At 48.5% G+C, this 15433-nt stretch overlaps 1 non-coding gene across 1 annotated transcript; it reads left to right on the top strand.

Annotated features, from left to right (window-relative positions):
- Nucleotides 1–305: 305 nt before the first annotated feature.
- On the top strand, nucleotides 306–415 carry LOC118985063 (U6 spliceosomal RNA). The gene has a single exon (XR_005066047.1). It is a non-coding gene; the product is annotated as a U6 spliceosomal RNA (small nuclear RNA).
- The last annotated feature ends 15018 nt before the right edge of the window (nucleotides 416–15433 follow it).

Below are 15433 nucleotides of genomic sequence, written 5' to 3'. Positions count from 1 at the left end.
CCTGCAGCATTATGAGGATGAGGGAGGGTGTGATGAGACAGGACAGGATCCCAAGGAGATGGCCTTAGAGAGGAAGCCAGAGTCCCTTACTGGGGGACTCTGGAAGGGAGGAAGGGAGTCTGGGGATTCATCTTGGGCTTTGGAGCCCAGCCTCTCCCTGGGGCAGGAAGAAAGAGCAAGCCTAGGACATGAGAAAGATGGGGCTCCAGGCGCAGTCAGTTTAGATGCTTGCTCTTCTGGTGACAGCCTCTGCCACAGCCCGTCTCATGTGGCTGTGAGCTCAGATCTAAATAGCCCGTGTCCTCGCGCTCGCTTCGGCAGCACATACACTAAAACAACTGGAACGACACAGAGAAGATTAGCATGGCCCCTGCGTGAGGATGACATGCGAATTCGTAAAGTGTTCCATATTTTTTTTAAAGTGGGGGAAAAAGAATATAAATAAATAGCCGATGTCCTGAGTGCTGGGCCTAGCGCAGGTGGCATCAGAGTGGACTCATGGGATGAGGCTGAGGCTGATCTATCCCTTTCCTAGTGAGAAGGACCTTTGTGATAAGAGTCTCAAGTGTGTGCCTCTCTCTCCTCACTCACACCAACCCTCTTTCTTATCCGCGCTCAGTTTTCTTCTCATCCCTGTGGCACAGGCCTGTGAGCACCCCATTTTCAGTCCTTAAGGAGTTGGTCCCCCCAAAAGAGGATATTTTCCCAAAAGCCTGCCAACGACAAGCAGATAAAAATCCAGCTGTGTGGCCTTGGGCAAGTGTCTTGGCTTCGCTGATCCTTAGTTTCCTGATCTGTAAACTGAATATAACTCATCCTTTGTGGGCTAGGTGAAGAGTAAATGAAGGAACGTATGTGGAAGGGCGAAGCACTCTGCTTGGCACCAAGTTGGGCACAACAAAAGAGAATTCCCTTCGTCCAGCCTCCACCTAAGGTGGAACTTGGTTCGGGGAAATTTCTGTGATTTGACTTTGGGTGATGAACACACAATATGATATACAGAGAATGTATTATAGGATTGTACACTTGAAACCTATATAATTTTATGAAACAATGTTACCCCATTAAATTGACTAAACATTAAAAGAAAAAAAGAAAAGGGAATGATAGGTAGTATTCACTTCAAGTGCAGTAACAATGGTCAGGGAGCAGTTTCACCTTGAGCTTGAAGTATGGCCCTTGTCATTCCTTTCCAGGTAGATTTCCCCACCCCCGTGTTAAAGAACCAACCAGAAATACCCTTCTTTTGAAGAACATGTACAATAAAGGCTTAACTTAGTCATTTAAAAAAACAACAATTTCTGTGGATTGATTCCACATGAGCCCATGTGTGCACATACGTGTCCATGTGTGCCTGTGCGCTGTGCTCACAGGTATGTGCGTGCTATGTTTTCGAACACCTGAGTGTGGGTGAGGGTAAACTCAAACGTGCGTGTATATATGTACATGTGCTGGTCTGTGTGCGTGCCTGAGTGTGTTTTCCCAGCACCATTAGTGGAGACCCATAACTCTGCTTTATGGCAGTGGCAGCAGCTCCTTCCGCTGCCACTAAGCTGCCTCCCTCCACTCCTTTGGGGTGTGGGGAGCTGCAGCCGCCACGACACCCCTGTCCCTCTCCCTGAGTGCTGCGTGAGCACGCGGCCACCCCCTTCCCTCACCATATGCCTGTCTTTTACAGTTCTTTGGAGCGTGGTGCTCATCGAGTGGCTAATTAGCTAAATGAATTAAGTGACATCCATACGCGTAATTAGCAAATGGTTATAAGCAGCTATTCTCCTTGGGATGTCTAAAATTTCTAGGGGTCAGACACTGCGGGGGTGCTTTAGGGAGTAAATAAGAATGGGCAGCATGAGTGCCAAGGCCAGGCCTGGGGGCGGGGGGCGGGGCTCTGAGATGTTGATGGGCAGGCTCTGGGGAGGGGTGGTGGTGGGAAGAAGGGAGGAGGTGTCCGTGAGCCCGGTAGGGGAGAACCCACTCATAACGCACTGGGGAGTCGGGAGGCCTGGGTTCTGGGTTCTGGCTTCAGTCAGGCAGGTTTCTGTGACCTCAGGTAAGTCCCCTCCCCTCTCCGGGGCGTGGTCACTGTCTGCTTCTAGGAGGGATGGATGGAAGCAGCTGGTCTCTTAGGGCTCTCCCAGCTCTGACGCCCTTCCCTACCTTAAGCCAAACTTTCCAACAACACACAGGGCAGAGGTGGGGTGATGCGCCCACTTCTTTGTCCCAGAGCATGGCAGCGCAACGCTCTCTTAAACCTGTGGGGTTTGTGCAAGCTGTGCCCTCTGCCTTTAACGTCACCCAGGGGCGGTGTTTCTGAAGAGGCACGGAGCTTTCTAAGTCAGGTCCGGAGGTGGCCCGTCATAACCCTGAGATGTGAACTGGTGAAAGAGCGTGGTGCCTGCTGCGCCCCCACCCCCAACACAAACGGTGGGACTGGAACCTGGCCATTACCTTAAAGACTGTTATCCTGCACGGGAAGGAACGGGAGACACGCAGGAGTTGGTAGTGGTTCCTAGCAATTCCGAAATTCCATTAGGCAGGCATGTTTAGGGCCCCCTTCCATGGAGATGGAAAACATGCTCTGGGTAATAGCTCCTTTATGCCTTGTTCTCTGTGGCCTCTGCAGGGCTCTGCGGGAGGTCCTCCCTTTTCCATCCTCCTCCACCGCGGGCCTCAAAGAATGTTGGGGACTGTACCCAAATTGGGGATTGAGACATTTCTCAGTAGTTTTCCCATAGGTGGCTAGGGGCCCAAGGGCCATTTTATTACCTGAACAGTTACAGTCTCTTAGCTCGAGTTGGTAGTTCTTTTGAGAGTAGTACTGTCTTGAAAACTTAGTTGATCCTTATCTGTTCCTTTGTGATTGGTTCCGCTGGCCAGTAAACCCTACACACAGTTCTTTTGTGGACATAGAGCACATAGATTTGCTATATTTCATTGTTTTCTCGCCCCACGCTCCCTTGATTGATTACAGTTACATGTCTTTATTTAATGAAACTATGTAAAATTTGGGTTTTAATTATAGTTACCATATAATATTCTATTAGTTTCAGGTGCACAGCGCAGTGGTCCAATATCTGTATATCTTTTGTAACTTCCTGATTTACTTGGGTATCTCGGGCCAGTGTGTGTTGTTGGGTCTGTTTTCCTGTCGTCTCCGAGCTTCCAGCTCACCCTTAAATATTTAGGTCTGCGCTGACTGGGACTCAGCAAACTATGTTCCCCAGGTGGCCGTGCCTGTTGGCTTCCTGTTACATTCTTCTGATGGGGGAATTGGCAGGAGATGAGAAGGTGCCGGAAGGGGAAGAGAGACTTCCTTCCTTATTTCAGGTGTACTGGTACCCCTCCCAATAGCAAGACCAGCTTTGGATTCAGCCAGCAGCTTCTTTTGGCTTCCCTCTTCCCCTCTCCCCCCCTTTCTTTCATTTGAAATTAAGGAAGGAACTGTGAAAGATTATATGGAGGTGGGGAAAGCAAGGTGGGGGATTGGATTATAGGATAGTTAACAAGATTATGTGCTCTCTTGAGGGCGGTTACAGTTTATGTATTAACCTTGATTTGCAGTAACAAAGGACAGGGCTTATTGAAGGCAAAAATAAATTTTTACCAAGAAGTTACAAGCCTGGGACAGGACTACCCATCAGGACCTGCCAAGTTAGGAATTGATGATCAGATTACTCTGTGAGGTTACCTTCCATAGAGCCCCCCGTTTTTTAATCCACAGTCTGTTGTTTTTGTCGTAAGTCAATCTGTAGTCAAAGCTTTGAAGATTTAATTAATTTTTTAAAAGATTTTGTTTATTTTTAAAGGGGGAAAGAGGGAAAAAGAGGGAGAGAAACATTGATGTGAGAGATACATCCATCGGTTGCCTCCTGCACACCTCCAACCAGAGACCTGGCCTGCAACCCAGGCATGTGCCCTGACTGGGAATCGAACTGGAAACCTTCTGTTCACAGGCCAGCACTCAATCCACTAAGCCATACCAGGCAGGGCTGAAGATTTCATTAGAGTTACAGAACACAATTTAATTGTTAACAATCTTGACAATTTGAATTCATTGGTGCTCTCCCTCCCAGGAGCTGTCCCTTCCCTCTCTTCTTCCCCACAGGAGCACATCTCCTAAACTCTAAGGGACCCCAGGAGACTCGAAACCCGGGGAGCAACGGGCAGCGGCAGCTCATCCTGGGCTGGCCCTGACCCTGTCTCCAAGGCCCCCTTTTCTCTGACCTTCCAGAGAGCCGAAGCAGCCCAGCCTAGCAGCCCCTCTCTCCTGTTGCTTTTTCTATCCTACCATTGCTTCACTATCCCCAGCTTTGATAAACATACTCTCAAAAAAAAAAAAAGTTCAAACAGGGAGATTGAGAGGTAGAAGCTAAAGGGGAAAGTAAAGGCCTTAATGTAATTATCTTACAAAGCGAGAGTCAGGCACAACTGTCCATGGATTATGGAACAATGGAGACAAGTGTGCATTGCCCGACTTTACAAAGGTAATCACGGAGGAGTTAGAAACACAGAGAACACTGTCGGTGGGGGAGAGAAGAGTTATGGTAGTAGTATGTGTTAATGTATCATCTCTCATGGAAGTGCAGCTACAGATAAGGTTTAAAACTGAGAAAGCAACACATGCCATAGAAACTCATTCTTCATAAAAATGTAGCTACCAACCAGAGGAAGTAGCTGAAAGAGTTAAAAACTGCTGCCTCTCGGAAGAAGGACTGGCATTTGGGAGAAGAGGGACAGAGTCTAGGTGCTTTTTAGTATAAATCTTTCAGTACNGTGCATTACCCGACTTTACAAAGGTAATCACGGAGGAGTTAGAAACACAGAGAACACTGTCGGTGGGGGAGAGAAGAGTTATGGTAGTAGTATGTGTTAATGTATCATCTCTCATGGAAGTGCAGCTACAGATAAGGTTTAAAACTGACAAAGCAACACATGCCATAGAAACTCATTCTTCATAAAAATGTAGCTACCGACCAGAGGAAGTAGCTGAAAGAGTTAAAAACTGCTGCCTCTCAGAAGCAGGACTGGCATTTGGGAGAAGAAGGATAGAGTCTAGGTGCTTTTTAGTATAAATCTTTCAGTACAATTTAATTTTCATATACATATATTTCTTAGGTAAAAAAGTCATTAAACTGCAACTGTGTTTTAGAAAAGACTCTTACAAACAAATGAAGAAGCTGAATATCAAGGACATGAAGCAACACACTCAAGGTCACAGAGCTTATTAGTGGCAGAGCGGATTCGAACGCAGTTCTTTAATTCTGCCCAGGGTCTATTTCACAAGCGCACACAAGTCACTGGGCAAGCGTTCACTGAGCACTGCTTTCGGTTAATGCGATGCAGGTCAGGGGGTAGGGTCCGGAGGAGTGAGTCCTCACACTGTTCACGGTCTAGTGCAGATGGGCAGACACTTCTACCAGTCCTTAGAATGCAGTGTGGTCACACGGTCTCATGACTGTGTCGAATTTGAAAAAGTAAGCTATTTTAACCACAATCCATTGAGAATGCTGTCTCTTTCTACTCTGACTTCATAAATCTTACTCTTGTGCTGGGTGGTGTTGTGATGGCTGTGGGCTTTCGTGAGGTGACCACCGGGAAGTTGTGTTGGACGTGCCTTCAGCGTGGGTTTCGTGGGGTGTATTTACGTGATGTGCAGCCACTTCTGTGTATAGTTACAGTATTTCTAGCTATGACAGCAGAGGAATAAAATAATAATACGTGCCCTCTCCCTAAGATCAAGAGCAAAGACAGGATGTTGGGATCTTCATGTTGTGCTGGAGTTTCTAGTCAGGACAAACACACAAGGCAAAAAAAGCCATATAGGTTGGAAATGAAAAGCTAAAACGATCTTTTTTTTTAAAAAAAGATTTTATTTATCTTTAGAGGGGAAGGGAAAGAGAGAGGGAGAGAAACATCAATGTATGATTTCCTCTCATGTGTCCCTTGCTGGGAACTAGCCTGCAACCCAGGCATGTGCCCTGACTGGGAATCGAACCGCGATCGTGTGGTTTGCAGGCCCGCGCTCAATCCACTGAGCTACACCAGACAGGGCAGCTAAAACAATCTTAATTTGCAGATATGATCATCTATGAAGAACATTCTAAGGAGTTTACAAAATGCTACTAAAACTATGTGAGTTTAATAATTCTCAAGATATATGTGTAATATACAAAAAGCAGTTGTATTTCTATATACTATCAATATTCTGATTGAAAATTTTTGCCCTGGCTGGTGTAGCTCAGTGGATTGAGCACGAGCCTGCGAACCAGAGGATCGTGGTTCGATTCCCAGTCAGGGCACATGCCTGGGTTTTGGGCCAGTTCCCAGCAGGGGACACACGAGAGGCAACCACACATTGATATTTCTCCCCCTCTCCCCTTCCCTTCCCCTCTAAAGATAAATAAATAAAATCTTTAAAAAATTAAAAAAAGAAAAATTTTAAGTGCAATGATAATAGTATAAATTTATGAATGCTTAGTAATAAATTTGACCTCAGATGGCAAACCTGTAGTTAAAGGCTACAAAACATTGCAGAGAGAAATAAAAGAGAAAATAAATACATGGAGAGAGACACTGTATTTATGGGTCAAAAGACTCAGTATTATTGTCAATTCCTTTCAAATGGATAGATTTGAAACAATCCCAATAAAAACCCAAATGAACTTTATTTTTTGTTTTAGAAATTGACAAGCCAATTCTAAAATTTAAATGGAAATGCAAAGCACTCAGAATAGCCAAAACAATTTTGAAAAAGAACAAAGTAGAACTTAAGTTACTTGATTCCAAGACTTACTATTATGTTATAGCAGTCAGGAAAATATAGCATTGGAAAATAGAGCATCTAAAATACAAGATTAAAGACAGAGATATAGATCAATAGAACAGAGCAGAGTCCAAAAAATAGACACACACACACACATATTTGATCGACTTGTGACAGAGGTGCCAAGGCAATTCAATGGGGAAAGGAAAACCTTTTCGACAAACAGTGCTGGAACAACTGGATGGCTGTATGTAAAAACGCGAACTTCTATCTTTGCCTCATACCAATATAAAAATTAACTCAAAACAGATTGTCTACAGGTGATAGCTGAAGTTATAAACCCCCTTAAAAACGGTTTTGACTATTTTAGGTACCTCATGTAGTGCAGGCACACAGTATTTGTATTTTCGTGACTGGATTACTGCACTTGGCATAATGTCTACACGGTTCCTCCGTGCCGCAGCAGGTGTCAGACTTTCGTCCCTTGTTCGGGCTGCATAGTGTCCCACTGTATGTGTGTGGCACATTTTGTTTCTCCATCAGCCGATGGGCACTAGGGCTGCTTCCACCTTTTGCCTGTTGTGAGTGATGCTGTTGTGGACATGGGCATACAGACATGTCTTGGAGAGTCTGCTTTCAACTCTCCTGCAAATATAAAGAACTCTTCAAACTCAGTAAGGCAAATAATCCAATTTTTTTAATGGGCTTGTTCGACTTATTTATGCATTCATTGGTTGAATAGACATTTTACCAAGAAGACACACAGATCATGGCAAGTAATTATACAAAAAGGTTCTTTAAAAAGAACCCAGAAGGATTCCTCCCGGCAATGGACAGGAAGACAGAAATCAACCTGCAGTGACAGGCTGCTGTGAACCCACCGGGCAACTAGAACCGGACTGACTGCACGCCGGCTGCTGGAGAGGGTGTGGAGCAACCGGAGTTCCCCGGGACCGCTGGTGGGGATGTGAGGTGATAACAGCATTTTGGAAAATTTTGGGCAGTTTAAAAACCGTAAAACACTGATCAAACAGGGAACCTAGAAACTGTGTACTGCAGGGCAGGCATGCATTCCATGAAGGAGCAACACCTAAGCTGAAGAGCGCCACCGTGGCGGCATCCAGTTCATCTTAAGGGTTAGTTGTGCAGTAAATGTTCTGGTTTAAAAAAAAAAAGTGAAACACATATTTATGGCCCGGCCTTTCTACTCCTAATTATTTAACCTAGAGAAGTGACAATGAAGTGACAACTTAGTCCACTCCTAAGTTGAACGTGAATGTTCGTACCAGTTTTATTTGTATAACACAAGTAACTGGAAACAACTCAAAGTCCATCACTAAGTGAATGAGTAACCAGAGTGCAGTGTATTAATCAGATGGCGTTCTACTCAGCAATACAAAGAAATGAATTATTGATGTGTGCAACAACAGATATGAATTGCAAAATAATTATTTTGAGTGAATGAAGCTAAACAAAAAGAATACATACTGTATGACTACATTTATATAGAACTCTTGAAAACACAGACCACTCCAGAGCGACAGAGGCCAGTTATTGCTTGCCTGTGGGTGTGGGGGAGGTGGCCGTGTGGGGCAGAAGACAGAGACTGCAAAGGGCAATGAGGACACTTTGAGGGTGAAGAATACGTTCATTTCCTTGATTGTGGTGATGATTTCATGGACATATCTATATCTATATATCCAAAACATAGATTAAAAACTCATCAAATTGTATATTATAAATATGTGCATTTTTAATGATCGCAATAAAGCTATATATAAAAGCAAAAATAAACAGATTGGTTAAATAAATTCAAGTGGATTATAAGGAGAGATACTGGGTAGCAATAAACATTTTGGCAGAAGGAGGGGGCATAAGGGGACTAAATGGTAATGGAAAAAACACAATAAAAATTTTTTAAAATAAAAGTAAAAAGTAAATATCCATTTCATAAAAAAAGAAAATCTTGGAACGATATTTATGATAATCACTGAGAGAAGAAAAATCAGATTACAAGACAAGACATCATCCTATATGGTCAGTTTTAAAATTATTTTTTATTTAGACAGAGAAAAGAAGGGAGAAAGATCGATTTGTTGTCTACTTTTTAAAAAAGATTTTATTTATTTATCTTTAGAGGGGAAGGGAAGGAGAGAGGGAGAGAAATATCAATGTATGGTTGCCTCTCATGCGTCCCCTGTTGGGAACTGGGCTGCAACCCAGGCATGTGCCCTGACTGGGAATTGAACCACAGTTGTTTGGTTCACTGGCCCGCGCTCAATTTACTGAGCTACACCAGCCAGGGCTTGTTCGACTTATTTATGCATTCATCGGTTGTTTTTTCTATGGGCCCTGACTGGGGATCAAACCCACAACCTCGGCGTATCAGGATGATGTTGTAACCAACTGAGCTACCCAGCCAGTGCTGGCCACTTAAAAAAAGAAATAGATAACCAGAATATCTCCAGGATTCACCATATAATTACAAATAGCGTCACATCAAAATTAATTAATGGTTTACGCCAGCCCATAGCCATCCTGTCGGCGTGGGGGTTCCCCTTCCTCTCGAAGTCCATCTGCTCCCTATGTTTCTGGGTGTCCTTAAATGTGACTCACTTGGGAAGCAATCTCAGGTGCCATTTGCAGCTGCTGACACCTGGGGCCTCGGCTGAGCTGAGGCACCTGCATCAATGCAGCTAGCTGAGCCAGAGACGTCCAGGCTGCAACACAGCCTTCCTGCCCTGGCAAGCTCAGCCTTCGGGTGCTCCCAGAGCAGGGCCCAGGCAACGTGACAAGGGGAAGTGCCCTAACTTACCACACAGCCAGAGGTCCCCCCAGGAGGGCTGGCTGGGCCCTGGGTGTGGCCAGGCTCAGCATGGCAGCTGTTGTCTTTCGGACTGTCCTTTTCTCCCCAGAGATGCTGTGGCAGGATGAGTGCTCGTGTGCGTGGGGGTGTCTGGAATGACTGGTCCCCCCCACTCTCCCACCCCCGTGTGGAAGGCACTCTTACCGCCGAGCTCCTCTTCCACAGATTCGTTGTTTTTCAGGGACCACTGCCATCCCCTGGTCCCTTCTAAGTTTGCCAGATGAGCCCCAAACATGAACGCTGAGAAGATTTTTCTAGGCAGTTCCTCCACACTTACGATTGCATCATATACACTTCATATCATATCATGTGATACTATACAACATATACACACACGGCAGGAGGGGGAGGGGTGCCTCCATCGCCCCCTGTCAGACTGTCTACATCTTTAAGCTGTAGTCTGGCTGGAAGCAGAGACCTTGAAGGATCAACAGTGATTCTCTGAGTGGAGAGATACATTTTCCAACAGTGGAAAATGTATCCATTTTCCCCAATGGATACACATAAAGGCAGGGACAGTGTGTCCAGCTCAAAACCTCATTCCAGCACCCAGCAGCAGTGTTTGGCACATGGTAGGTGTTCAATAAAAGTGTGAACAAATAGCAAGTGTTATTCTTTAAGACAGTGAGCGGCTGGTTTAGCAGTGGCAGGGAGCGGCTTTGGAGCCCCTACCCGGCTCCACGTGGACCCCCTGGGTCCATTGCCCGGTTTCCGCCTGTGCCGAGCGCCTGGGATTGACGCCTGCCTACCTCGCAGGGCAGGACCGAGTGTCTGGCGCCAGCGCTGCTGGTGCTGCCAGCGCGGTGCCCCGGCGGCCCTTTGCGAGGAGCCACAGGCTCCGCAGCCCTGGCGCCCTCCCACCACACCCACTCCAGTCCCGCTCCAGCGAGGGGAGGAGAGGAGACCAGGCTCCTCCAGGAACTCAGTTAGCCGCCCGCTCCACCCCCCCCCCCCCCCCCCCCCCCCCCCCCCCCCCCCCCCCCCCCCCCCCCCCCGTACCTCGTGCCTCCCCCAAGCCTCCTTCAGCCTCCACCATTGGACTCTGGACTCTGCTCTGGGACCTGGATGCCTGTTTGGAAGCCTAGACTCGCGGTGGACTCGCTTCTCTGACTTCCCCATTTGGCTTCACCGGCCTCCTCCCTGCAACCTGTTGGGTCTAGAGTGTCCCACCACTTGGGTAAGGGCCCAGCCACCGGCAGTCCCTCCCTCACCTCCTGGCTTCAGAAGGGCCGCTGTCCCTGGGATCCTCCTGCTGAAGAACGCTCCTCAAGCCCCAGCGGCCCCCTAGCAGATCTGCCTCTACCTCCACCTGGCTCCAGACAGCCCGAGTGGTGCCTGGTGCACTTGTGCTTGGGCAGGCGGGGGCGTGCAGCAGCTGGGATTTGAGCTGGGACGGGCGGGCCACTCACCAGGTTGGAGAAGGCTGGCCCTGCGGAGCAGGGTCTAGGGCACAAGACTCAGAGTACAGAGGGTATGAAGCCACTGCTGACTCACTCTGGCACGGTTGTGTGTGTGTGAGCAGCAGCCTGTGTTGTGAGTAGCTTTTCTGCAAGGGCCAGATTGAGGAAGTGAGGCTGGGTCCAAGGGGGGGTGGTGGTTAGTCCTCCACAGGAGGAGGTGGTAAGAGAGGGGGAGGAAGGGCATGTTTGAGCCCACTGGGCAAGATGGAGTTCCCCACCACTCTGCCTTCTCTCTCCTGGACCAGTGAACTGGTCTCTTACTGCTCTCCTCACCCAGCTTCTCCTGAAAGCCCTGTGTGTGGTTGGTTCTGAGGGGGCCTGGCCTTGAAGCAATGCTTAGGTCACCTCTACTTCCTGTCTTGTGGTATCACTACCTCCTTCCTTTGTTCCTCCCTCCTGTCTTCCCCCCTTTATCCCACAACTTCCTTTATTCTGTCTTGGAACTGGGAGTCTTTAGCTTGGAAATAGGAGAGGATGACAACCTTCTTGCCATACATTCATTCATTCATTCTATCATTCATTTACACGTGTTCTCACTTCCATCCACTTTTCCATTCAATGACTCATTCCTGCATCCTCTGGACACTGAGCACCTTCTCTGATCAAGGCCCTGAGTGTTTAGTTTTGGAGGTGGGGGGGGCTGCAGAATACTCTGATGAATCAACACCATTCCTGTTGACAGTTCGCTCAAGGTCAAGAAGAAATTAGCACAAATCAGCCCAATTTAAGAGGGAAAACAGCATGAGAGAGAAATAAAGTGTTGTGAAATGTGTTTGTGTGGGGGGGTTCAGGGTATAGAGGGGGAAGGATGTAATTTCCACTGAGGAGGGGCCCAGAAGACTTCCTGGAGGAGGTGCCATTTGAGCCAGGCCTTGATGGGGGACAGGGTTTGGATGTAGAGTTATTAGAGGGCATCAGAGTGGAGGGAACAGCAGGAACAGGGGAACCCCTGGTGTGTGGGACACCAGCGGGAAGCTCTGGTCATGGCTTGAGAGGATTAGAAGAAATACGTCTGGACAGGGAGGCCAGGGCCAGTCTGAGGACAGGACATGTGCTCCCACGCCTCTGCCAGTGTTACAGGCCAGGGGAGCAGTTTTGTTCTGGGTGACCCAGAGCCATGGGTTGCTGGCCAGACCCTTCTGGCTATTAGAGCTCCTTAGTTGTGCAGGCAGCCTTAGGTGGAGTGAGTTCTTCAGTCTTGGAGATACGTGAGTGGAGGCTGCGTCCGAGGAGTGTGTGCCGAGGAAGAGCTGTAGGTGCTGGCCCATGGACAGGTTCAGCTGGAACAGTGCTGAAAGTGGGAGTGGAGTGGATGGTGTTAGAGGCCCCTTCCACCCAGAAAGTCTGTGGTCTGTCTGGGAAGACTCAAAGACCCGCAGAGGGCGTTTGATTATTTATTCACTCAGTCATTCCCTCATTTACCCCTACACACACACCCCTGACTTACTTACTTACTTACTTACTTACTTCCTTCCTTCCTTCCTTCCTATCACTTAGCCACCAAACCCTCGCTCTGGGCAGGCTCTGTGTGGAGAACTCAGATGAGGTCCCTGCCCTTGTGAGTTCCCAGTCTGATGGGGGAGACAGACTGGTGCTGGTGGTGACAGCACAGCATCACTGTGGAATATCGATGGAGATTATTATTTCACTGTGTTTTGTCACTGAGTGGGGAGTGGAGCCGGGATATGGAACCTGAAGAATGAACCCAGATGTTTGTCCTCCTGCCAGGAAGGCCCGTTGGTGGGGCCCAGTGAAAGACGTGATGTGGGAAAAGAAGTGTGTGTGGGAGAAAATACTCTGGCTCACAGGGCTTAAGAGACAGGCTTTCTGAAGATGTAGGCCACCCCAGAGGGCCAGGCCTTTGGGCCGAGTGCACCACAAGCTCATCCCACACCAGAGATGAACACACTGGATTTGGGGACCCCTGGAGAATTCCTTGAGCAGCATACGCTGTAAGCAGGTTGTGTAGAGTGGTGGTTGAACTCGTGAGCTCCAGATCTAAATAGGGTTCAAATCCTGTTGTTAACTTTATCAACTGTGTGACATTGGACAGAAGACGCTTTGCCTTTGTTTTTTCCTCTGTGAGAGAATAATCACAGTACCTTTCGCTTGGGTGAGGCCCAAAGCTGATAAGGAACTTGACATGCTGGCACCGTGCTGGGCCTGGGAGAAGGGCTCTAATGACAATGAGTGATGATGATGATGATGATGATGATGATATTGATAGACAGTCTAGGGCTGCCTTCAAACTCTCTGGACCTCATTCTCCCCAGCTGTGAAGAGGGAGGGCTGACCTAGCTCACTGTGTCTCAAAGTATGGTCGCTGAACCAGCAAAATCAGCATCCCTTGGGGTCTTGTTAGTGATGCAAATTCTTGGGCTCTGCTGCAGCTCTCCTGGAGATGGGGCCCAGCAATCTGATTTTTAACAGGCCCTCTGGGTGATTCTGATGTAGGCCGAGGTTTCAGAGCCCCTGACCTAGCTATCACCTAAGGCCTCTTCTTCGTCTGCCTTCCCAGGACTCTGATTCGTACAGGAGTGCTTTATGTTTCCTGCATTTAGGGCCCTGGTCTGGGGGCTGGCAGAGGGGGAGGCAGATACCCAGGGATGCATTCGCTGAGGTAACGTCCTGAACAGGACTGCTGAAGGGATGCGGGGCCAGCTTTGCAGCAAACAGCAGAGAGGAAAGAGCCCTTTGCAGGCTGCAGGGGCTTCTGCAGAAAGATCCAGCCCTCTGTTGATTGAACCTGGCTGGACACCCTCTTATAAGTCTAACGGAAGCCTCTCTTATTATTTTTTTAAAAGATTTTATTTATTTATTTTTAGAGAAAGGGGAAGGAGGTAGAAAGGAAGGGAGAGAAACATCGATGTATGAAAGGAATATCAATTGGTTGCCTCTTGCACACGCCCAACTGGGGACCTGGCCCTCAACCCAGGCATGTGCCCTGACTAGGAACTGAACCAGTGACCTTTCGATTCACAGGCTGGTGCTCGATCCACTCAGCCACACGAGCCGGGCAAGGCCTCTCTTATTTTATGCCTTGTTGTGGGGTGGGGCAGACAGGGCTGTAGACCTGAGGTCAGGGTGACTTCCTCACTACGTGACTTTGGGGGTCACTTTTCATTCCTGGGCTTTAATGTATCCACCTGGGAGATGAGGGGAACTAGACTGAGTCCAGTGAGTCTCTGTGGTGGGCTTCCAGTCCCTCATCTGCATAGTGAGAATCCTGAGGATGTCCCGGATGCCTGCCTGCATCCAGAGATTGAGTGAACGAGCCGTCCCCTCTTTGGACAGGTTTCCTTACCAGTCCAAGCCAGTCTCACGACACCCATCCTGTTCAGCTCACATGGCTTTTATCATGTTGAGCACGCTCTTCCTTCTCAGGGGCTTCCTGATGTCGAAACCCTGTTGCCTGACATTCGAGGCCTTCCTCAACAGATTCCAGCTTTTTTCTGCAAGGTGAAGGCCCTCACTGCCCATAACAGCATCCTGCTTGGTTCCTGTGAGGCTTCTCCCTCACCCGTCTCTCAGCCTGTGCGAACCCTCTCAGTCTTCAGACCCACTCTACCACTGCCTCCTCCAGGAAGCCTCCTGGTGTGCCCCGGCCCTCTGCGCCATCCTTGGATTGTCTTGCAGTCTTGAAGGTGTGACTTTGATTTCTCACTTGTAGGCACTACACTGCTGACAAGGGCAAGGCCTGAGCTCGCAGGGATGGAGATTGGAGTTCTGGACCCTGCGGCAGGGGGACTTGGGGAGAGGGGGACTTGTGCCCAGGGTCATGTGGCTCGCTGTGTCAGAGATCCAGGCCTAGAACCCAGGTGTCTTAGGGTCCCAGGGTAGACAGTGTTAGACATGAGGTGAGTGAAATAGAGGCCAGGAGGGGCAGAGGCCTCAGAGTCAGGCTGACCTCCGTTCCAGCACAGCTCTGCATCCAGTAGCTATGCCCCCTAGGGCACATCATCTGCCTTCCCCAAGGGACCTGTCGGTGGGCTTAGAGGACCATAGAGAGGCCTGGCACACAGTAGGTGCTCAGTTATTGTAAGGAGCTCATTATTAGTCCTGACCCACTTCGTCCAGCTCCCCTGCCTGCGGGTCACCTCTCCCTTCATCACCTAGACACCAAGCACTTTACTCACTGCCCTGTTGTAAGCAGTCCAGCATGAGTGTCATGGCCTCCTCATTAAGCCTCTTGCAGAAGAGAGGAGGAGAAGGGGAAATCCTGGCGGTCTCTCAGGTGGTAGTGGCTACAGCGGGCCTAGGATGGGTGTCCAAGAGCTGGATCCTGTGGAGCCAATGGGGTGGGATTTGGCAGGTGCCACTTTTAGAAAAGTCTTGTGGCTTATT

This window comes from Sturnira hondurensis, unplaced genomic scaffold, assembly GCF_014824575.4.
Source record: "Sturnira hondurensis isolate 20B ecotype Veracruz unplaced genomic scaffold, ASM1482457v3 Scaffold0004068, whole genome shotgun sequence".
Classification (NCBI taxonomy): domain Eukaryota; kingdom Metazoa; phylum Chordata; class Mammalia; order Chiroptera; family Phyllostomidae; genus Sturnira; species Sturnira hondurensis.
This window is presented reverse-complemented; position numbering and strand designations above follow the sequence as displayed.